This window comes from Lepidochelys kempii, chromosome 7 (genome assembly GCF_965140265.1).
Source record: "Lepidochelys kempii isolate rLepKem1 chromosome 7, rLepKem1.hap2, whole genome shotgun sequence".
Classification (NCBI taxonomy): domain Eukaryota; kingdom Metazoa; phylum Chordata; order Testudines; family Cheloniidae; genus Lepidochelys; species Lepidochelys kempii.
The window spans coordinates 61,941,430-61,966,328 of NC_133262.1; the positions used below are offsets into that span (position 1 = coordinate 61,941,430).

The 24,899-nt window shown below is 42.7% G+C and overlaps 1 protein-coding gene across 3 annotated transcripts in view; it reads right to left on the bottom strand.

Annotated features, from left to right (window-relative positions):
• The window catches only part of AP3M1 (adaptor related protein complex 3 subunit mu 1), a 44,575-nt gene that overhangs the window by 16,081 nt on the left and 3,595 nt on the right, over positions 1-24,899 (bottom strand). Inside the window, exon 1 of one of the 3 annotated variants that reach the window (XM_073353151.1) lies at positions 22,940-23,163. The exons of the other annotated variants lie outside the window; for them this stretch is intronic. The gene's annotated coding sequence lies outside the window, so the exon portion shown is untranslated. Of the gene's footprint in view, positions 1-22,939; positions 23,164-24,899 lie in introns of those variants that run through there. 3 annotated transcript variants of the gene reach the window in all.

Here is a 24,899-nt window from a genome sequence, read left to right on the forward strand (position 1 = left end):
TTCTAAGTTACCATCATAATGCTTCATGACAAATCATTAGCAGAAAGTTAGTTATCTAGTAAATAAAAAATATTCTGCAACAGTTTCTCATACTAAAAATGTATTTTAATAATCTGAAAATACTGAGCTAGATATTGCTTAAAAAAATGTATATAGTTCTAGTCTACCCCGCTAAGCAGCAAAAAGATGTACCAAATCTAGTATAAAGGTTCTATTTTATTGTAAATCAACATTTTAATGATATCAACCACTGAGAATGTACCCTTTTTAAAGAAAACAAGTATAAATGAAAAAGTTGATTAAAATCGGATTTCAATCAAAGCTTTCCTCTTGAAGTTTTACATTCCCTTGATTTAAATCAATCCATCCTGGAAATTAACACTATTGCAAGTCTTCATTGAGCATACATAGGGTTAACTCATCCAACATTTAGTTGTTACTCGAACAGCAACAGAATTTGAAAAAACTGGGCAACTTTTAAAACGAGTTAAGTGTTCTTTAACACAAGAGCCTGGACATAACCACTTGAATCCAGTTTGACCAACCTTGTCTTGAATTTAGCAGGTACTGCACATTAAATCTCTACAAAGTCTCTCAAGATGGCCACACAAGTGTGGTAAGTCTAATCAACCACTGTCAGTATTGTTCCACACCAGCACAGGAGACACACATGAAAGTAATCAGCTATGAAATCTTAGAATAGTTCTTGCATGCATTTTAATGTGGATACAATAGCCTCTTTGTTAATAAAGACAACTCCCAATTCACAGCAAATGTAAACAAAGTTGCACAGGAGAGTTTCAATACAAACAGCTCTGGATCTGGCTACGGAAATAAGAGTTCATCTCTACAAGGGCCTGATTCAAAGCCCAGTGTAGTTTATAAAGATTCCCATGAACTGCAAAAGGTCTTTGGATCAGATGTCTGAATCATGGAGCATTTTTAAAGTCTAGAAATTGTCTTGCTATTAAAGCCCACAGATTCTATGGACCAATATGTGCTACATTTTTTATAAACATGCATCACTCATACTGAAATGCTGAACTGCTAAACGTTGATTTGTTTAAATTCTGACCCTAGCAAGTGCTCCTGGATCATCCTTCAAATTGACTGTATTACTGCTGTCACAGCTGAGGTAACAAACCCTGGTTATGGACCTTACAACTGCGAACTGGATAGGTGTTTATTTTATTCCATAAATACCGCTGAGTTTTATGACAGCGTTTGCAAATTTCTAAACTTACAATTTCTCTGATTTTCCAAAATACCTTTACTATTTCAATCCCAGTTTTAGACTTCCCTTCAAAGGGACATTCTCTCTCACAGCCCCCAGCCCCAATTTAGTCCTCGTGAGAGGTGCATAGGCAATTGTGACCCCACACTCCTGATCTGGAAGAATCACCATGTCTATAAAATGGCAGTTCTGCCTCCCATTCAATCCTAGGCCTCTTTGCTATTACTGTCAACAAAGGAGAGCGAATGGTGATGTGGACACTTATCTACAACAAACTGGATTAAGAATGATGATTTATTTCACATAGGGCATTGAACAGCTGGCATTTCGATTATCATAAGTTAAAAAGAGGTTAGCAAATTATGTGCTTCCTTCATTAAATATTTACTGCATGGATCATTGGATTGTTATTTTACTGTTTGCCATTTTAGAGCCTTAGTTAGTAGAAATTTACAATAGTCTCTAGTACAGCGGTTCTCAGACTAGGTCAGGACCCTATTTTAATGGGGTTGCCAGGGAGAGCATTAGATTTGCTGGGACCCAGGGCTGAAGCCCAAGCTCCACACCTACCCAGAGGGGTGGGGCTCAGGCTCTGCACCCCCTGGGTCATGTAGTCACTTTGTTGTCAGAAGGGGCTGCGGAGCAGTGAAGTTTGCGAGCCCCTGCTCTGGTATACAAGCTTCATTAGGCCATGCAACCACCATTTAAATACTGAATCCTTATCTCTAGTTATTGATCTGTCCAGAATCAGAGCTCAAGTTTTGCAAGGAAAAAAAAAAAAAAAAAAGAGTCAGACCAGGCCTGTTCTACTTGGCAAAGTACTTCTTAACATCAGAGCATAAGTGAAGCCACTAAAAAGCAAGACTGAATTAATCTTTACACCAAAAGGTCAAGTAAATGACACCAGTAGTCACACAGTGCAGAGTATTTTTAGAACTGGGATATTCTGAGGGTAAAGTTCCTGGATCAAAGCCTAGAAATTACACATATACAGCGACCCACCCCATCAAAGAATCATCCGAGTATTTCCACAGCAGCTCATGGATAACCTTCCCAAAGAGCGCTTTGTAAAACACTAGGCCACAGCAGTTAAAGGAGGTAGTAGAAAAGTTCAATATGTAAAGTGTTAAGAGGGTACGCCTGAGAACAATTAGACTGCACAGATCTCCTGGATCTCTACTTTCAGACTTTTATGCAGGAACAGACTGTGGACGTTCATGGATGATTAACTCATGACAATAGCCCAGGGCAAGTCATTCATGCTTATTTTAATAAACTTGCAGCCTTCAACTGGCGGTATTGAAGAATTGTTGACCAGACTGTTGGGGATCATAAAGGGCTTGGGGGAGCAGTTCTTCAGTAAGTTCATTTACTCCTTCCTCTCCAAGAGGCTGCAGAGACTATCTGCTCATTTTTTGTCAAAAGCTCAGCTGTGTGAGATCCCACTGGGTTCTTTCTGGTCACCCTTCCTATACCAAGGGAACGAGGAACCCCCCGCCCTGCCCTCCGGAAACTGACGTGGTTTTGTCCAATGTGTCTTCAATATGCTGATGATAGCACGCGCTCTCACTCTCTCTCAACTTTTGATCAAATCCAGATTCTACAGTTTCACTCTTTTCTTGTTGCCTGGCCACAAGAAAAATCTAGAGGAAAGTCTGAGGAAGTTCACTGGACTGAAGTGGTATGTGTGGCGAGTTCTATGGGCCGCGGTGCCTGGGCACCAGGAATAGTCTTGGCCCAGAGCCAGCTCCAGCAACATTTGAGGCCAGATCTCTCCCTCGGCCCTGCCTTCTGCCCCTGGGTGCTCCCCCACCATGCATCCTTCAGGCTATTTAAAATGGTCCAGAACGCCCACCCACCACCCGCAGCATAGAGGAGCTGAGCTGCTTCCTGTCTGCTCGCTCCATGTGGCTGCCGGCCCCTGGGCAGGGTGGGTCTAGGTCTACGTGCACTGCTCCCACCCCAAACACCCCTATGGCCAATAGAAAGCTGCGGGGGCAGTGCCTGGGGGTAGCAGCATGTGGAGGCCCTCCAGCCTGCCCTACCTAGGAGCCCCAGGTAAGCGCTACACCCCCTACCCGAGCCTGCAGCCCGACCTCTTTGCCACATTCCTCCTCCCACCCCTAAACTCCCTCCCAGAGCCTGCCCCACTCCTGCACCCCAGTCCCCTGCGCCAGCCCAAGGCCTGCACCCCAGACCTCCTTTCCCCACCCAAACTCCCTCCCAGAGCCTTGGGCAGGTGGGGGTGAAATCTGGGGGGACAGGCTCTGGGCACCACCAAAATTTCTACAAACCTGCTGCCCCTGTGAAGTGGTACTTATTGGTAAGGAAGTAACGCAGGGGCAATCACTCAGGGAGCATGCCTATCCTTTGCTGGCATTATCTGCCCCAAAAATGTATTGAGTACAGTGTTACCCAGTGATGCCCTGTGTCCTTCCAGAAAGTTGAGTTCAGCTACACTCAAAGCAGGAAACCAAGAGTTAAAGTACGCATCACCATCCAACAGTGCTACCTTAGCTCCGCCCTCTGCAGCTGGCACTAACCCCCAGGCAAGGTTTCAGCAAGGGGTCTGCCATAATAAGTACCCATGGATGACTAAAAATATGCCGGTTTGTCCTGTGTTCCACAGATCTCAATTACAGTGTTTACTTGCATGCAGTCCAGCTGCAGTATCAGGAGTAGATATTGAATGGTGGGATTAGTAGCAAAGGGCTGGCAGAGGTTTCACTAATATGAGGAAAGATGCAGGTGTAACTCTGGGGAGCAAGTATGCCTCATTTCAGTGAGGAGGTCTGTCAGTAGCAGGGCACAGGAGACTTCTTAGGGATTGTCAGCAGTCTGGTGGCATGTATGCCTATGTTCCCCAGGGCTCAGTGAAAGCAATCTCAGCAGGAATCTTCAGGGGAAAGGTGAAGAGGTGATAACACTTTGTAAGATTGCATCAGTTTGTGTCAGGTGGAGGTAGCTCCTGTTTGCTCCTCCTAACCTAAATCCTTTTTGCTAAGGCAAAACATAGGAGTGTTAGACTTTGCCCTACGGTGCTCTGCTCCTAGTGTTATGTGCCATCCTGAGACTAGAGTGCTAATATATGTGTTGTTGACATGTTAGGGTATAACCTGAAGAAGGAAAAGCTAAAGTTGTGTTTTGGGCATGGGGTGTTCTTTAACTATAGTTCTTGGCATGTGGAGGTTTGAGTGTAGCTGAATTTGACATTTGGGAAGCGCACCAGGCATCAGACAACTTTAACTCTGTGTTACAAACTTTGGGGGGAATTTGATTTCCTTGTAAAAAAAACCAACCAAACAAAAAAAAACCTCTCTGCATCTCCGTGCTCCTTCACAGTGATTATCTGAGCCACAGAAATCACTGGCTGTATGTCAGCCCCTTCACTGCCCCCACAGCATCTCTGTGCCTGTCCTGCAGCTTGATCCTCCCTCCCCAGCCCTCTTCCCCGAGGGTTGAGAAGCTGGGGAAGAGGATGTAGAAACAGCACAGAGACTGACAGAGTCAGGGAGGACACAGCTGAACCCATTCTCCTTCCCCACAGCTCTTCTGAACTGCCCTTTCCTTGAGAAGCAGCAGCAGCAAGGGGAAGGCTGGGCCTAGTGTCCCTTCCCTATTACTGGAGGCAGCATGGGAAAGGAAGATTTGGGTTCCTTCTCTTGATCAAGGACTAGTTGAGGCAAGAGGAGGCCCTAAACTCCCTCCTTTGCCCTGGTTGAGCAGCCATAGGAAGAAATGTTGAATAAGGGCATGGAGAGAGATAAACTGTAGAACAGTGGCGGATGGCCCAGCTGACTCAATTTCCCTTCCCCTTCAAGAATGTCACAGAACAGGAAGGTACCCCCCTTCCACTGGTTCTGCTCCGTTAGTGCTTTTGAGCTCCCAGAAACCAAAGGTCCCTTGGAAGATGACCCCTTATTCACTGAGATTGTAGAAAAGTTACATATTTGGAAACCCAGTTTTTCCATCACAGCGTTAGTCACTGAACCGGGTTTTCAAAACAGTGGTTGGATGATCCCTTACACTTCATTAAGGGTTGTGGTCTCAGGTTCTGCTGGTCCCTCGGAGCACAGCCCTTGGCAGCGAACGTTAGCAAAGGTGTAGAGTTCCCACTCATTCCCTGCACTGCTCCAACCCCTTCCACATCTCTCCTCACTGCTCCCCACATTCCCGAGAGCTTCACCAAAAAGTGGTATGAGCAGCTCATGCTGCGGAGAAAGGGCAGACACGATGTCAATTAACCCCTTGACCAAGTGATCCAGAGACTTGCTCAGTCCTGCTGCTCAGGAAGCAGGTGAAACCCTGTGACATGGAGAAACTTTCTTCAATTTACAGGTCACAAGAGTGACTTGTCCAGCATCTCAGAAGTTAGTAGTAGGGCTTTGAGCTACTCCCACCCAATCTTACGCTTTTAAGCACGAAAGCTGGTATTATCACAGGAGCTTGAGAGTTAGATTCCCATCTCCTACTGATTTGTGTGCTGAATTCCCTTAGGCTACTTTGAAAATCCCACATTTCCACTGAATGGTCAAGCCATCTGACAGCTAACTTGCTCCCCACAGACAGAGAACACTCCTCTCCCTTACTAACAGCAGAGGGCTCATGAACATGGCTAGTGAAGTCTCACTTCCATCAATGCTGACTAGAGGTTTATTGGAGGGATGTTAAGATCTGGCCAGATGTGGCCTTCTGATTTTATTTATGTCCCAGATTAGCATTAGGTTCTGTAAGGGCTCAGGTGCAGAAGTTCACAAAGCCTCTGTGGTGATGAAGTTTTGGCCCAGTGATGGGGTGTTCACCTGACACTAGCCTAGAAGGGCCAATTAACTGGATAGGCTACATCTGAGGGGAATAAGGTGGCCTAAATAATCCCCTGAATTATAATATGCCCAGTTGAGAAGGAACAGGTGGGGGTAGTAGAGAGCCAGGAAGCTAGCAGCAGAAGGAGAGTGCACTGGAGGAGTCTACAGCCATGCTCTGGCCATTAGAGAAGGAAGGATGGAAATAAATCTAGGGGAATAGGTATACAAAAAGGCTCAGGAAAATGGAAACAAGGTTTAAGATGGTGCAGACCTTTGCTGCTGATTAGAGGATGCCTGAGGTAGATCATGGAGTAAAGGGCGGACCCAGGTTACCTTACCAGCCACTGGTGTGGTAGCACGGTCTGGGCAATGAGTGGAAAGACTATCAGAGACAGTCTGTACAAAAAGGCTTTGATTCCCTCTTCTGGGGTAAGGACTATACTAACCTGGCTAGAGGGCTAAGCCAGAAAGAAAGAGCACACGGGAGTCACAGAGTTTTGGGGAGAGAAGTGGCAGGGTGCACAACAAGCTGCAGAAGGGGACATGGGACCTGGAAAGAGCTAATCTCCCAGAGCAGCCAAGAGGAGGCGCTCTACCGGTGAGTGAACCGCCATGACCGATCCTTAACTGGAAAAAAAAAGATTCCCCCCGTTCTCTTAATGTTTATCCTGTCTTACAGATGAGTTTTTAATGTTAAACTGCAGGGTGGCTGGTCATGCCAAAGCAAAGGCAGTGTTAAGTGTTTTCTTTTTTGAAGCCTGGACATACTTGAACTTTATGACACTGATGACTCCCAGATCTTTCCTGTTTACTATTCTGACTCCTAGTTTTTCAGTCAAATACCACACACTAATTACAGATGAATACGCTGCTCCTCACAAAGCAGATACGATGGACAATTCTACCACACAGCTTTTGGTTACATTCAATAATAGAGCCAGAGTAACAGATCCTCTGAATTATCAGACACATCCTAACAATCAATCATAGACATTGGTACTGATAACACATAAAACTGAACCTCCGATATTTCTAGAAGTCTAACTGCTGCTTCTTCAAGTTACTCCACATGTAGAAGTGTGCCCCAGCACTGGAGTTGGGAACACTTTCACTGGTACTGTCCAGTAGCAGTTGTGTTCCCTCACAGTCCCTCTTTCCCCAAGGGCATAAAGGACATAGCAATCCCAACAAAAGTGTCCTGCTCTGTGGTCTTTTTTTTTTCCCCCCCGGTTTTTGTTACTTAGTCATTAGACTAGTAGTTAATGTTTGGAGTTAATGTAATTGTTACTGTTTCATTTGTCTTACTGGCATTAAGACAATATAAAATAAGAGAGCACAGAATGGAGCTAATGGTGGAGACTAGATCTCCTGGCTTCAAGCCATGGCCCTCCTTGAGGTTATTCCTCTGACGGACACCCATGGCTATTTGGGGGAGGAGTATAATCTCTAAGTGTGCTTAAACGCAAGTCTGTCAAGAAGCAAAAACACACAAGGAGAGACAGTCCAGACTGACACTTTTTCCTCATGGAAAAAATCCGTAACCGCTTTGGTAAACTCTGAACACAGACCTGGTGGTGAGAGAATACACCCTTGTATTCCCCACCCTTCTCGCTATTCTAATCTATGTACAAAGCATGCCTTGTGAGGTATCCTTTGAAAACTCAATTGCTGGTATTGTCCTAGTAAAATGTGTGGCAATATTATATGTGAAGTTATATGATTCCCCTGCATGATATTAAAACAAGTTCCAAACCCCACAGCATTGTCCAGGCAGAAGTCAGGTCTGTCCGAAAGGAAGGAATGTGTGCTTGCCTTAATTTGCATATAAGGAATAAACAGTCATCAAGTAGGGAGGGAAAAGAAGGGAGGTTCAAACAGGTGGGGGAAAAACCCAGCAGGGACTATCCTACATATATGCTTTGTCTCCTGGGTCTCAGCTGGGAATGATTTTCAAGAGAGGAACTGAAACTATAAAAAAGGGACAAACACCCCCACCCCCTCACCTCATTCTCCGCACCTGCGAAGACAAAATGGTCATTGGACTCTGTGGGAGGGGTTCCGACCTGAAAGCTTGGTCAGTAATCTGGGGGAGCATGGGGTGAAAGTTTGCTTTGCACCTAAAATAATTTAAGTAGATATTACTAAGAATCTTACTTTTTTCTTAACCATTTCTGACTCTTATGCGTCATTACTTATGCTCTCAAAGTCTTAGTTTTACAGTTTTATCTAACCCAGTGTATATAAACTGAAGTGTCTGGGTAACTATTTAAAGTAATCAACTAGCACATTATTCCCTTAAAACAGTGGTTCTCAAACTTCCTTTTTCGCGGACCACTTGAAATTTGCCGAGGGTCTCGGTGGACCTTTTAATGAGCTTTCCAAATATTTGTACCATTAGCTAACTATTGTAAAGCGCTTTGGATAAAAAATGCTATATAATTTTTTTTTGTTCTACAAATAAAAGCACACAATTCATATTTTAGCATCAGTAGTCTTGCTAATGCGATGGATGTACCCTCTCTCCCCTGTTGCTGGGAAGGAGTGAGGGGCCTCTCCACTGCCATGGCCAAGCTGGGGAAAGTAGCCTCTTTCTCTGGCCGCTGCAGCCCTGCATGTCCCAAATTCCTGCCACCCCCTCTTCTCAGCCCACTACCGCCTCCCACCTACCTCCTATTCCCCCACAAGGCCACCACCTCCATGTGCATCTTCTCCAAGGTCCAGGCACCTATTTAGTGGAGCCAAGCCTGTGTGGCTCCACTAACTGGATGGGTAGCCCTTCATTCTCTTGTGTGCAGCTACCCAGGTGTGCACCTTAGAGGGAACTATTCACGGACCACCTGAACGGAGCTTACGGACCACAGTTTGAGAGCAGCTGCCTTAAAGAAATAATAAACAATATACTTGTAGTGTCTGGAAAAGGGATGGGCAGTTCAAGACATAAATTTCTGTGGGAAAATCCAAAACTGGGTACGTTGGGGGGGTTACCCTGCAGTATCACCAAGGCTGGTCAGAGCCAGGATGTAGAGCTGGCTGGCTGTGGTCACACACAGACTCAAGGTGTGGCTTCCATGCTGGAAGTCTATTTGTGAGCAGCCCAGATGGGAGCTACTACAGCAAGACATTGTAAGGCACCCAAGGTTCAAGAGCAGGGAGACAAATCCCCACAAAGTCTGGACTGTACCCTGGCATGTCACACTGGTACAGAGACTTCTTCATTTGATTCATCCTTGCAATGCTCTTGTCACCAGAGATGTAACACTGAGCTCGGGAACAATCAGGAAGCCTAGAGACACTCAAATCCATCAGGACAGTCACAGATCCCTATTGTCCAAGGACACAGGCTCTGACTCCAGTTCAGTTCCCCAGCACTGAGCCATGTCTCCTTTTCCAGGCACAAGGAAGAGCTCTTCAAAGGAGCTGTTGGCACAGGAAAAAGTTGGAGTGGAATTCTTGGCGTTGCACCATAGCAAGGGGCCAGTACAAATGATCTCTTTGCCAAAAAGAGCTCAAGGGCAAGGATGCATCTCTCATCCTATTTCAGTACCAGATTTATCTGCACAGTCCCTCTCAGTTTCCTGAGCACGCTGGTGCTATCTCAGCACCTCCTTTGTCAGCTCTGGCAGCATTAGCAAAATCTTCCTCTACATAAGCAGCTGCAGTCACTGACAAACTGTTAGTATGGAGGGGGTCAGCTACAGCACCCTTAGCACAGATGCTGCTTAACAATAATTTTATAGCTATCAAGAGATCCACAGGGTCTGACCTCTGCCCCAGCTGGTGACCAGTCTCTTGAGAATGACCCTTTAATGTGCTGGACCCAGAACCAGTACTAGGCATAAGCAGACTAAGCAATTGCTTAGGCCCTAAGCAGCTCAAGGGGCTAGCACCAACTTTGGTTGGGCCCAAAGGACCTACACAGTCCCACCAGGGTAGGCTTATGATCTCCAAGATTGGGCCTTTGGCTCCATCAATCCCTGTCCCTTGCTGTAGCTTCCCAACAGCAAACTCCTGTGGGAGGCTTGTACTATTCCCCCTTCAGGGTGCAATGCTCTCAGCAGGTATTTGCAGCAACAGTGTTTTCAAAACAAGGTAATTTTCCCCCCTTTTATTCTCCAGCTCAGTTTGCATATCCCACTGCCAGGTTTTCCTGCTTTTAGGTGTCAACTCTTCAGTCACTGGGGAGGACAGAAAGGGGGTGTTTTGCTGGATCCTTTGTTGATTTGGGTCAGTTTCAGACCGTTCTTTACTGCCCCAGCTATTTCACCCAGACAGTTAGCTGACCCATGTACCTCATGTGTCCTGGGCTGTTCCAAAAGCAGTGTTAACCTTTTTGCCTCCATTGAGTAGCAATGCACAGTACACACGGGAATCATAAGATTACTACAGAAAACTCCCACTTCATCACAACATCACAAACAGATTCCTTAGTGTCCTGGAATGACCCTGAGGTCTGGTGAGAACCAGAGTCTTCAATCCTGGAAGTCACCTCAGTTTTGGTGCCAGACTGATGCCCTCCTCAGAAAGCAGCAAGGGTTTGTGTGATGAAAAGTTCTCTGAATCAACATTAAAGTACAATTAAGGATGCAAGTCCCATACACATCCTTCAATCTCCTATTATGGCTCCTGCATTAGAGATTTCCTCATCCAAAAGGCTGACTCCTCTTCACCCTCACACAAAAGTCTTCCACGAAAAAGGAAAGAAAACAAGACTAGAGAGGGATATGGGAAAGACCCTCCTATTGGACCCGAGGATGTTAATTCTCACAACTTTCCTTGGTTTCCTCGGATTTGGTCAAATATCCCTTTCCCGTATGGTCTGCAACCATGGCCATATTGGCCCTCATGGCCAGAATGTAAAGGATAAGTTCTCCTGTAACATGTATCACCCATACGCAAGATTCATGAGAACTTGCATATAATCACTCTCCTCATTAAGTTCAGCAAACAGAAGAACAAAAAATTCCAAATGATGTAGAAATACATGTTCACCAGGAGAATTCTTGGATCTTCCACTTGGTTCTTTGGTACCCAGTGAAACCCTTCCACAGGCTACACTAGTGTCAGCTGATTTTAAAAAAACTCACTCGAATGACTGAAGTGCATGGGGGAAAGCACAATCCCAGACATTCTTTTGGATACAATTCAGAAAAAGCCTATCAGTTGTTTATATTCTATAACCAACGTCCCAAAGCAGAGTTGCTCTACCTATTAGTGAAGGGATATTGGAGGCAGCGAAGTTCTTTAGATGATCCTGCCTTCATTTCAGCTACTTCAAAATGTGCTGATTTTATATTATATAAACCAAGTACTGTCAAAGGTTTTGAGTATTTTTATACCCTGGCTCCATCTTCACTGGTGGCATTGCCACCAGTGAGAGATCAAAACAGTCAAGGAAATCAACTCCCATGGAAAAAGCACCCAAAAGCCTGGATCTCTAAGAAAAATCTACTCTTCGGTTGCTCTGCATATCAGAACAGCAAGCTATCAAACCATGCTAAGTAAGGATTATCTGCAATGGGATAGACTGTCAGATTAAGGACAAATTACCCTCCGTTTAAGACAAGTGTAGAATTAAAGTGTTATCTTAAGGAAATGTGTTATAAAGAAAGGCCCTGACTAGCAAGTAGGAGGCAGGCCTCGAAAGTGAGTTATAAGACCAACAGGAATGGAGTATGGAAGATATCTGTGACACTATACCTCGGGGGAGTGCCCGATAACCCCCCATATTCCTCATCTATATATAATTTTGATATGGCATATAAAACATGCCATGTGAGGTACTGGGGAAAGGTTATGATCTGCTGAAACTCATTGTTCCAGCTAAATGTGTGGATCATTAATGCATATAAAAATAATCATCTTGTATGGTTTTCACTAAAATATGCTGTGGGTTTGGGAAGTGCCCAGATACTAGCTCTCCAGAGACCATGACAAGGGAGGTAACCAACGCCCAGGTGGGTGCTGAACAGACATCACCAGCCATTGTCCAGTAGAGGAGTTACAATTACATTACTCACTCACAGGATACATACCTGGGTATTGCTTCACCTTGCCCACCAGACATGCCTGGACTTGTTCTCCAAGCACATGGGCTAAGGGTATAAAACAGAACACAGTGGCCTGATGCTTGGCTTTTTCTCCCCCTTTTCCCCCCACCCCAATGCTGCAAGCAACAAGGAGACTGAGAAGACTGAAGCCTCCAACAGGGGAGACAGTACACAGGTTTCAACTTTGAAACCTGTGTACTATGAACTGCAGTATCTAGTGGGGTGAGAAAAACTGCTTAATCTAGATGTTGCCCAGTCTAATGGAGTTCAGAGTTTAGACTGCGTGCTTATATATTTTATTTTGGTAACCACTCTGACTTGTTGCCTATCACAATCTCTCTCGTAGTCAGTAAACTTGCTTTACTGTTTATCTTTAGTAGTGAGTTTGCCTGAAGTGTTTGGTAAATCTGCTCAGGTTTACAAAGGCCAGTGTATATCCACTTTCCACTGATGAAGTGGGGAACCAACGAATAAACCTGCACTGCTTGTCTTGAGCAGTGCAAGAAGGTATATTCCTGAGGTACAAGGCTGGGAGCTGGGGACAGGATTGGCTGGTGCCTTTCTGTGTGATTCATGAGTAGCTTTGGGAGCATTCATTCAATCTAGCTGGGTGTGGGTCTCCACATGCTGTTGTGCTGAGCGATAACAGCGCCTGGAGCGGTTTCCTGCTCGGTACTAGCCCAGTATTGTGGAGAGACAACCCAGGCTGGAGAGTTAATGGGGCACAACGGTCCCACAGTCCCAGGCTGCACCTTGGAGATTCTGTTAGTCTGGTTCCCCCCCACCGCTCTCCCAAAAAAGCCTCTAACCAGCAGGGGTGTCTGCAAATGGTTTTAAAACAACACAAAGAATCGGTCTTGAAGGAACCAGCTGGATCTTTCCACCACACATGCCAGTGTTATCTTAAAAGTAAAGCTTATGCAAACCCTTTGACGCAAGAAAATCTGTTGGTCAGCAGGGAGGAAAGGCCTTGGGGAGAAAGGAGGTTGTAAATATAATCTGGATTAAGATGGGAAATAAGGATGAACTCTCTCAAAATTGGTCGTTAGCTGAAGTCAGTAACTGACAATCACTTGTTTGTTAAAGGATATAAAAATTAAACTCTTGAAGGGTTTGTGGCTAATACCCGCCTGACCACATTGGGGATGACCAACATGAGACTAAGCACCCCTGGGTTTAGAACATTTATAAGTATCTTGATCAAATGCTTATAAATGTTTTGTTACTGGTGGATGTAGTAAATTGCTTATTTAGGCATGTTTAGAACTGCATAAATTCCATTTGGCCTGTGGATTCAATAAAGGAATTTATGGCTAAATTAGTATTGTGGTACTACCCTATATGAAACACCTCCAACAAGTTTAAATCTGTAAAGAGGATCTACTGCGTGCTAAAATCTCTCTCAGCGGCATTAGATGCTAGTTCAATGGCTCCAAGTGCTGCGACGCAATGCTCACCATGGTTCTTTATAACAATTTTCCTGAGAGAAGTGCAAGCAACCATTGGCTATTTACCATTCAATGGTCAGAATTTATTTAGCATTAAGGCTGATGAGTCTCCTCATTGAGACTCGAGATCCACTCTCAGATCATACGATTTATATAATCCTATGTTCAGAAAAAACCCTTTATCCTCAATCTTCCTTCTCTAGTACAGACAGAGAAACACTCCAATATGAAGAGAAACATTCTCATAACTGAGCAATCCATAAAGATCTAGATGTTAGAAAAAGCCAGTTCCACTACCCTTGGACTAATCTACAATGACTAATCTTATACCCTTCTACTCCACCCTTTGGTTCCCATCTGTTGTATTGCAAGGAGGCTTGGATGGCGATCACCACAGATCAATGAGTCCTTCAAATCAGGGACCATTCAATTTCAAACCTTGCCTCCTTCCCACCCTCTTCCCAAGTACCATTCTAATGCATGGCACTTGTATGAGAAAACAGACCACCTAAATCAAGTTAGGTGCAATAGACAGAGTGCCTCAGGAGTATGTTGGGAAAGGTTTCTATTCTCAGTTTCCTCACCCCCTTGCCCCCCAAAAAATGGGGCTTGCATTCAATTCTATATCTCAGGAACCCCAAACAACTACATGTCAAATTCTGTATGCTTGCTAACTCCAGTTATTCCTGCTGTAGGTCCCATGGAATGGTTCATTCCCCTCAACTTGCAGGATGCTCATTTTCATGTGTCAAATATATACACACTCACACTCTTAACTTTTATGGCTCCACTGCATCGTTAACAGTGTTTCAGAATTTTATCACCCAAGGGTGTTTACAATGTGCCTAACAGTAATAGCAGCTCATCTACACGGACAAGGGTTGCACATTTAACCTCTAACTGGCTTGTGCATGTGCATGGGGAAGGTGTAGGGACAGGAAATCACAAATGCAGGTAATAGCAACCACAAGGAAAGTGATTTCTTCCCCCCTCCGCCATCCTGGATTTGAGGATCAACTTAAAGTTGAATCAGATTCCATCCTGATCTATAAAGTTCATTAAATTCTGCTAGATTCAGCAGCAGTGAGAGCATTCCTCCCACTGCACAGATTCCTCATTTAAAAAAAAAAACAAAAAAAAACAACAACTAATCCTCCACTTCCGTACTTGGCCTCAAACAAAAAACAGGATATGTCTCAAACTTCTAGGCCACATGGCTTCATATATGTTCATAACTTCATTTGCCAGACTGTGTCTCAGATCACTTCAAGCTAGAAGCGAATACAGTTTGCAAATCAAGACTCCACATGTCATTAAATGTGCGGATTCCAGATTCAATTCTAACCTCTATGGAATGGTGAATGATAGGAAATGTATGTGCAGGAATTCAGATTGTCTTCTCTGATTGTGTCCAAAACTCTAATTGATTAATTCAAGATGGGTTGGGAAGCATAAATAGATCATTCAGCCTCATGAATTTAGATCTCATCGAGAATACACAATTTACGTGAATGTGCTAGAATTTGCAAGCTAATCTCATGCCTCTTAAAAGCGTTTCTACCTATATTCAAGGATTTTTCAATCCAAGGGGGTCTCAGACAATTTCACAGGGGCCTATTCCATAAACAGGCAGGGAAGTGTGATATTAGACCTTCTTTGTCAGGAAGTCATAAACTTTGAGAATGGAGTATTCAGAAGTGTAGACAGCTCTTCACTTCCCAGGAGTCTAGTGGCCGTACTAAGCAGGAAAATATTCTGTCCCATGAGTGGGAATTAAAAAATTGATTGAATTTTCCAATAGGAGGGCTTCTCCACAGAGACTTATTCATGTCAAATCAAAACAGGGAAGTGTTTGATATTTTGTTCTCAAGCAGGAAAGAATCCAGGATCTCTAGCAGTTGCCGTCATTATTTGTTGGTCACACCATCTGATGGATGCTTTCCCTCCGTTTCCAGTAAATCAAAGAGTGTTTTGGAAAATAAGGTAAGAAAAAGCTTGAGCTGTATTGGTCGCTCCTACTTTACCCTAATCCGTTTTGGTTCTCAGACCTACTGTCAAATTTATCATGACCTTTATGAACTGGAAGTGTGATATCACTGTCTAATTCTTTACCCAAACCCAGCCTCATTGAATATCACATCCTGGATAATATCTATATGTCCTTGGTAAAAAGTCCTCTTCAGAACAGGAAGTTATCCACATATACTGCAAAATGCAAACAGTTTTCATTATGGGTGCGATCTTAAGAGGGTTACATTCCACATTGGTGTTTTAGTCCAGTTATTTTAGATTACTTATTTTTAAAGCACTCTGAATTATCTATTGCTTCAGTCAAAGTCACTTGGCTCCTATATCTGCATTTCTTACTCAAACAGAGGGAAGTTCAGTTTCCCCCCCCACCCCAGTCAGTGACTAGATTTGAGAGGGCTTGTTCATATTTTTCCTTCTGTGAGAGAGCTACACCATGGGACTTAAATATAGTCTTTTCTTCACTTACAGATCCTCCCTTTGAGCCTTTATCAAACTGTCCAATTCATCTGTCAATGAAAGTGGCATTCTTGGTAGCAGTTACATCAATTAGTAGAATAATCAATTTGCAAGCCTTATTGATAAATCCTCCTTGCAGAGTTTCATATGGGTAGGGTAAGTATGAGACCATACCCATCTGTTTATTAACTTACTAGCCTTTTTTCCAAAACCTCATACTTCATTGTCTGAATTTAGATTACATACTCCAGGTAAGAGAAGATTGCTATTTTATTTATTTAGACCTTTTCATTAAGCTTAGACTTGACATTGCTAACGGGAATAAATCCAAGGGGATGGCTTTCATCTTAAACTCACAATGGGTATCTATTTCTATTAGAAATGCTTATGACATTAAGTAGTCGTCCTCCAAACATCTGAATCCACTCCACCAGAACACAAGTCACATCAGTAGCATGTCTAAGACAAATTGCAATATTGGAAATCTGTGGAGCAGCTATCTGGTCTTCAGCTTATACATTTAGGAAACATTTTTTAGCAACCGCTTCAAGATTTGACCCTGTTTCTGAAGGGAAGTTTTGCGATTTTTTTTCCAGATAATTCCTAGCGGGTGACTGCTGGCTCATCACCATATGCAGGATCCAAAATTACAGTGAAGAAACAACAATGATTACTTAACTTTAGAGTAAATTTTGGTTCTTCAAGATGTTCTGCACATGTAGAGCCCATGACCTACCCTCTGTCCCCACAGCTTGGAGTCTTCTAAATGAAGATGCTGGGGGGCAAAGGAATTAAGTGGTGGTTGGAGCTGCTGTGCTATTTAAGCCCTTGGGGCTGGATGGGAGTTCAAGGGCATAAAAGGTACATGCACAACTCCTCCTGAACATTACTAGTGAAAACATTCTGAACTCCTGTGTGGGGGTACGTGGATACCATAAGCAGGATCCACATATACAGAATATCCCAAAGAGCCACAGTTCCTACAAAGTAAGGAACCATTCTTTTTTCCAAGATTCAATCTTATAAAAGTACAATTACTATGTAACCTTATCTTTGTAGCATTGTCATTTTAATTAACATTCCTTATTTCAAAACAGGATTGTTGATATTCAGAAACTTTTAAAAGCCAGAATTCAAGTGTCATTATTAGGACAAATGTATTATGCAGTCAATTCATAACTGCTTAGTGTCTAGTGACTAATCCCTTTTACTCACCTGAAACTCCCAGAACCAGAATGGGTATAAGTGAGATTAAGAAGGGCTTCTGCGTGAATGACAGCTGCAATAGATTTGAGTCATATGTTTAACCAGCATTGCTTTATACAGTTTTTTTTTTTTTTTTAAAGTTCCTGGTTCCCATGTGTTCCTCAACATTTAATTAGCATTTTTTAAAACCCATTGGTAATCACCTTTTGAGATGCTTTAATTTTTTAAATAAATTGTATTTTTAAGGACGCTTTGAAGTTGTTGTTAATCAGTAATTTAGTGTGCAAAACAACCCTTTCCATTATCGGTCTTGTTTTTCCATAATGGAAATCATAACCTGTGTTTGAAGTAGAGATTTGTACAGTATTTCATCTACCAACTGACAGGCCTTTTATAAAGTACTTACATGCAGCCCCAATTCAGTCTGTTTCCAGACCTGATTCACTCCATCACTGGCAAGACTCTACTAACACAATTGCCCGGACCCGAGTAACACAATTACAGAGATCATTACAGTATTAGCAGTGGAATAATCACATTTCCTTTGAAGGCAGAGGATAGAAAGTTTCATCATTAAAGCTGGAAATCCAAGTGACTCATTTGGAAACAGAATTTAAAAAAACCTTCATGTCTAATTCCACATTCCTGGAAAATGTGAATGGAACTGCATCTTAAATAGAAGTTACATCCAAGGAAGTCTGGTAAAGAATGCTGTGGGAATGTCTGAGGAAATGTACTATCCAAAAAACAGGTCAGATATTGTACTGGAGAACTAACTAGACAGTAGTAGTCCCAAGATCTTAACTATCAAACAGATTTTCATATTCTTTGTAGAACTGGGGACCAATCATGCAGCATGCCAAGTAGTGTCAAATTGCACCAGTACCATTGACCATTAAGAAAACTCCGCAGTTAACAAGATTTGGCCATTAGGAAGCCAGAAATCTGGTCTTGTAGCCCTTGGGAGATTCTCCCCACTGCCCAGCTAACACTCAGAAGCCTTAAAAGCACTAGAGCAATGTGGGGCCTATTAGTCAGCCCCACGCTGCTCCCTTCCTAAGGGACATTCTGAGAGCAGGAAGGGATGTGTTTGCACAGTGCCAAAAAGCCACAAAGTATTGAAATGCAGTACAACAGCCTATAGATAGCCATTGGGAGGCTGTGGTAAGTTAGAGCAGCTTTGGGAGTTGCTTTAACTGATGCCAAGAAATAGTGCTGGCCTGCAGCCATCCCAGAATCTGAGCGGTGCAAGGGTGAAATAAAAGCACTTCCACCTCCTTCCTCCATGAGGCACAGCACACGTTGGACCTCTGACCAGTTTCAATGGCACTCCTGCTCACATGAGCAGAGGCAGAAGTACTCGTAGAGCTCTGCGTGGATACAAATTTATATCTGCCCCCAGCCCTGTCCTCTGGCATGGCTGTACAGACCCCAGACAGGAGAGACAGACAACTGTGTGGAAGAGATGGGGGTGGGTCTGGGGGCGGTATAGTCACTTGGGAGAAACTGCCAGCATGGGGTGCTGGCTCCTGGGAGCAGTGGCCCCACGTTCAGCTCCTTTCACTGCTGCGGTTCCCGCCAGAGCCCTGTGGTTCAGCAGATACTGATTTATAGCCACAGATATAAATTTGTATCTGCGCAGGTATCTAAGCATTGGGCCTGAAATCAAGTTTGCACACCAATAACATCTAGTACTATAGGGCTGCCTGGAAAAGAATTTCAGAGATCTAAAGGACACAGCAACAGAATCCTTACTTTTAAAACCTTTTTAAAAGATCCAGTGTTTAGAAGAGAGATTTGTTAGAAGTATGTGGTTGTTTACCCACTGATACATCCCTTTATTTAAAAAATAAAAACAAAGACATGAAGTGATTGGAAAAAGTATTCCAGGGGAAAGGGTGGGGAAAAGCAGCCAAGAGATCATAAGAAATGCTGATTTAAAGTTAGTCTTCCACAAGTTTCTAGGTTGTAACTGGGAGGCATTTAGGATCTGTTTCTAAGATGTATTCACAGATGAGTCCAAGCAGAAAAACAGTTGAGTTAGGTTACAGTGTCTATTAATACCTAAGAGACCTTCTCAGGTACTGAAAGGACAGGAATGACATCTGTGAAGGAATTTGTTATGGATGTGGTAAAGACAGATCTGTATGAAGGAGTCCTGTTTGGATGGAGATAGAAGGGGATGGATTTTGAACAAAATATGGGGAATAATCCCAGAGTCTGCAGAAGCCTAACTAACCTATTCCTTTTTCTCCTCCAAACACAAAAGGAAGGAGAAAAATACAAAATAAAGGAGTAAGTAGTTCTAAAAGGTGATGTGGGTTGCTTGTTTTCTGGGGGAGAAAACGTTCTTGCATATTAAATTGAATGGGATTTAAAACTCATTGAGTTGCAAATAGGTAAAGACTGTGTCTAGGATTTTTAAGATGTATTTTCCTGATCTTGTATTGTAAACAACATTAAACATCCCAAGTCCCAGAGACTAACAGGAATTCCAATATCCATCTGATTCACTTTAATCAGTACTTGTGGCACCTTAGAGGCTAACCAATTTATTTGAGCATAAGCTTTCGTGAGCTACACTCACTTCATCGTAGCTCACGAAAGCTTATGCTCAAATAAATTGGTTAGTCTCTAATGTGCCACAAGTACTCCTTTTCTTTTTGCAAATACAGACTAACATGGCTGTTACTCTGAAACTTTAATCAGTGTCTTTTACCAGAGCCAAAGCTGTTTCAATTTTTTTTTAATTAAAGATTTCATCTGCTGCATGCCAGTTTCAAGTGTTTAAAAGGAGACCCTGTAAATGATCACTCCATATCTAACCTCTCAAAGGAAACTTGTGCAACACCTTCAAAAACAAGCCTGGGCGCTTATATTCATAACCAAATATCATTGATTCAATAGAGACAATGATTTTGTGTCTCATTACAAGAGCCTGTAACCCACTAACTCTCCTTTGTCCTACAACTGCAGAGGTAGTAATTGCCTGCTTCATTTTGAGTGGTTTCTTGCAACATGTGCTAACTCCTTATGTTCAACACTGTTTCACCTTATATTTATCCATGAAACACTGATTACCTTTCCCACACCTGAAGAACAACTCTGTAGAGTTCAAAAGCTTCCCTTCCACAACAGAATTTGGTCCAGTAAAAGATACTGACTTTCCCACCTTGTCCCTCTGTAAATCTGTCGGTCCAAAACCAACTTTGTATTCAACAGGTTCCACTTTGTTTATGTATGGAAGTGAAATCTTGCTGCATATTCTATTAAATGGGCAAGGCTAGGGGTAAAGGGAGAACAAGAGGGAAAACTGCAACATTTTAAATGGGGAAGTTTTAATTCTGGCTTCTACCAGATATTGCTCCTATGAATATCAGCCAATTGCCACACCAGCACTTACTATCTGCCATTCATACTTTTCCATGTGTATGACCCCACCTTCTCTCCCACAAATAGAAATCTCACAATAAGAGTATGTAATTGCTCAGTTATTAGTAAGCATGAAAAGGCTAGAAAGTTAAATGTCTTTGTCAGAGTTTCAGGATAACTGCACCTGTTTTCCCTGGTCAGGTCTCAAGCGGTCACCTGTTTCCAGGCAGGCACCCTGGTCCCACTCCCTTTTGACTGGGAGTTTTAAAAGGCTGCACAGCTCCCTGCCTTACACCGATCTCCCTGTGACGTTGCACTCCATATGTTTTACGGAAATATGCTTGTGTGAATATGATGTAACACTCATATACTTTATGCAAAAGATCTCTTGTAAGGCATAACAAAGGTTATAAACTACTGAATATATTCCTCCTATTTGTATACATGTACCATTCTTATAATGGAAGCTAGAAATATGAAGTATAACTCTGAGGTCCTATTACAATTTATGCAAAGTGTGGGCCATTAATGGTGGTTTAGAATCTTGATAGCTCCCAGTGACTAGGACAATGGGTTGTAAAGGGTTTATTTACCCACAAGCCTTCCTGTGTACTTGTGGGCCACCCCCAGGAAAAATGGAGACTACGAGTCTTAGTGACATGTGACCATGTCACATGATCTTGGAATCCATCTTAATCCTTGTACTTTTCCAGTGATGAGGCAGGGATGGGGACAAGCACAGACAAAAGATTCCTGCCTTGTGCCAAAGCTATAAAAAGGGGTGGAGCACAATGAAAGGGGCAGCCAGTCATATGAGAACCCCTGCTTACCACCTGACATGTCTGCTGGATCTAACAAAGACTGTACTGGGGAAAGGATTGGGCCCAGACTAGGAAAGAGTCTAGTCTGCAAAAGCAGTTTACTGGAACATCTTTAAGGGTGAGATATTACCCTCTTTAAGGGTGAGATATTACCTGTAATCAGCTTCTTAATGTATTAGGCTTAGACTTGCAAGTTGGTTTTATTTTGCTTTTGTGACTTACTTCATTCCATCTGTTATTACTTGAAACCACTTAAATCCTACTTTTTATACTTAATAAAATCACTTTTGTTGGTTAATAAATCTAGAGTAAGTGATTGATATCCAGAGGAGCAAACAGCTGTGCATCTCTCTGTATCAGTGTTATAGCGGGCAGACAATTTATGAATTTACCCTGTATAAGCTTTATACAGAGTAAAATGGATTTATTTGGGGTTTGGATCCCATTGGGAACTGGATGTCTAGGTGCTGGAGACAAGTAACCTGCTGAGCTGTTTTAACTTAAAGCCTGCAGCTTTGGGGGCATGATCTGGACCCTGGGTCTGTGTTGCAGCAGGCTAGTGTGTCTGGCTCAACAAGACCAGGTTCTGGAAGTCTCAAGCTGGCAGGGAAAATGGACCCAAAGTTAATTGCAGCACATCAAGTGACAGTCCCAAGGGGATCTCTGTGACCAAACAAGTCATAATCCCCAGCAAGCTAATCTGCCTAAGGCCAACACTTGTGCTTTGCTTTTTCTCTGAGTGCTATGAACAATGTATTGCCAGCAGTTACCACACAGCTCTTTTTAAGCAAGCACATTTACTCTTAAGGTAAAAAAGCATTACTGAGACAACACAGTGAGACCCCGATTTAAACACAACAGGAGTTGTTACCCATCGGTCCCTCCAACCCTTTGTAATGGTGGGGAGGGGGGGGGAGGAGGGAGCCCTTGGAGACAAAGTCCCGTCCATTTGCTAAAAGGAAAACCAGGAGTCTGTTTAAATACAAAAAGAAAAGGAGTACTTGTGGTACTCCTTTTCTTTTTGCGAATACAGACTAACACGGCTGTTACTCTGAAACCTGTTTAAATACAGCCTTTTATGCCAATAGCCCTTCCTTTGTCTGTTGGTCTATGTGGAATCAAGTTTGAACCAGTACATGCAGCCTCTGCCAGGGGCGGGACCCCTGTGGAGGTGTTTACAACCTAACTGATGCAATTGCCCTTCCCTGTCTCCAGTTCCTGGAGCTGTGATTAAGCCTCCCTTTGGAGATGTATATGTATCACTCTGAGCCAGGGATTGTCAACTTAATACAATATGGTCCTCAAAGATATTGCATGGGATGTAATATGTCAGCATTATTCCCCCCCCCCAAGTTCTCACAACCTCCATTTTGGGCTCAAAATTACAAGGTCCCTAGTTTCTCCTGCAGAGGTGCTATCCATTCTCAACCATCTTCGGACCCACTTATCAGGGACAGGTCTTTTGTTTCTATCTACCATTCCTCCATAATGCTCCCAGAAGCAGAAAATTAACACTTACCACAAGGAAAAGGTTAGCATCAGGCTCCTCTCAATGCTCAATTGCCCATAGTTTAAGCACTGTATTACAGAATATTTACCATGCACAAACCCACTGGATAAGTGACTATTCTTTCCATAACTTTTTCAGCACATAAACCAGATGTTGCAGAGGCCATGCCAACTATTGGTTTAGGTTTTGTAAATACTTAAACACATTCCCCACCTCCAATGCCAAGCTAGTAGATTCATTTCTTTTAAACATTTACCTACAGTGTTTATAACTGAAACATTGCTGTGTCGTGGCTAGCTCATAAGAACCTGAAATGGACTAGAAACTTATTCATCTAAAGTTAGAATAAATATACAGCTTAAACAGCAATTAGATTTTTAGCAACTTCTCCCATTTTTAATAGCATTGCTATCAGTATCAAAGGGACAAGCTTCTGTCACCCTTATTCATGTTGACTAGCACTGTACTCATTACAGACCTATTGATTTTTAGAGGCATTACTCTGTGGATGAAGTCCATTGCTGTGCAGAAAGGACAGTAAAAAGCCACGGTGCCACTGAAGTGAGTTGTCTTTTGAGGGACGAAGTGGAATTCACATGGTGCATAGATCTTGTTCTAGCCCTCCGGACACCAGTGGACTTCACCCAATAGGACTTAGGATCGCAGGATTAAAAATAAAAACACTTTCATGCCTATGTGGAATTTTCATGTATCTATGTACAGATAGGTGGGAATCTGCTTTTGCCACTTTTCTGAGATTGAGTATTTTCAGTGACAAAATACAGAGCATATTACAGATTAAATCCTTGATTTTTAGTAGCCAAAACCATTTGAGTTCTGTTTTGGTAAATGGAACAGGTTGTATACTGTTCTTAGCCTGTTACTGTAATCAAGATTATTTTTCTTTTACATCTCAAGTCTTCCTTTCACTTTGTACAACATCACTCCTATCAGTTTTAGTGGTTGCACTTGTAATTTACTTGTTTTACTTCTATTTTGCATGCAGAGTAGCTTTTCTTTCCTCCAATACTTTACACCACTCTGTATGAACCTATATTTCTATAGGTATCTGCATTTTATTATGTATCCTGCACTCAGCCAGCTTCTTCCTCCATAAGCTTTTTGAGAGAGAGAAAAAGCCTGCCTCTTGAATTGGTTTTTGGCTCTTGGGCTAACCTTGTTGTCTTCATAAAATTCATAGTGCATTGCATTTAAATGGTTAGTAATACAAATGAATTATTAACTTAAAGGTTCCATTTTTCTCTCCATGTACATAAATGATTCAGTAAAAAGACTTTCTTTACTGTTAAGTTGCTTTATATTCAACATTTTAAAAGACTTTAGGGCTGGCAAACGATCAATCACGTGATAAATTAATCATGCGATAAATAAGAATACCATTTAAATATTTTTGGATGTTTTCTACATTTTCAAATATATTGATTTCAATTACAACATAGAATACAAAGTGTACAGAGCAAGGTATTTACATGCCAGATGTGCTAAAGATTCATGTGTCCCTTCATGCTTCAACCACCATTCCAAAGGACATGTCCATGCTGATGATGGGTTCTCCTCGATAATGCTCCAAAGCAGAGCGGACCAACGCATGTTCATTATCATCTCAGTCAGATGCTATCAGCAGAAGGTGGATTTTTCCTTTTTGGTGGTTCGGATTCTGTAGTTTCTGCATCGGAGTGCTGCTCTTTTAAGACTTCTGAAAAGATGCTCCACACCTTGTTGGTCTCAGATTTTGGACAGCACTTCAGATTCTTAAACCTTGGGTCGAGTGCTATAGCTTTTTTTTTTTTAGAAATCTCACATTGGTACCTTCTTTGTGTTTTATCAAATCTACTGTGAAAGTGTTCTTAAAACGAACATGTGCTGGATCATCATGTAAGACTGTTGTAAACAAATATATGCATAATGCACGTAAAACAGAGTGGGTAACATACAATTCTCCCCCAAG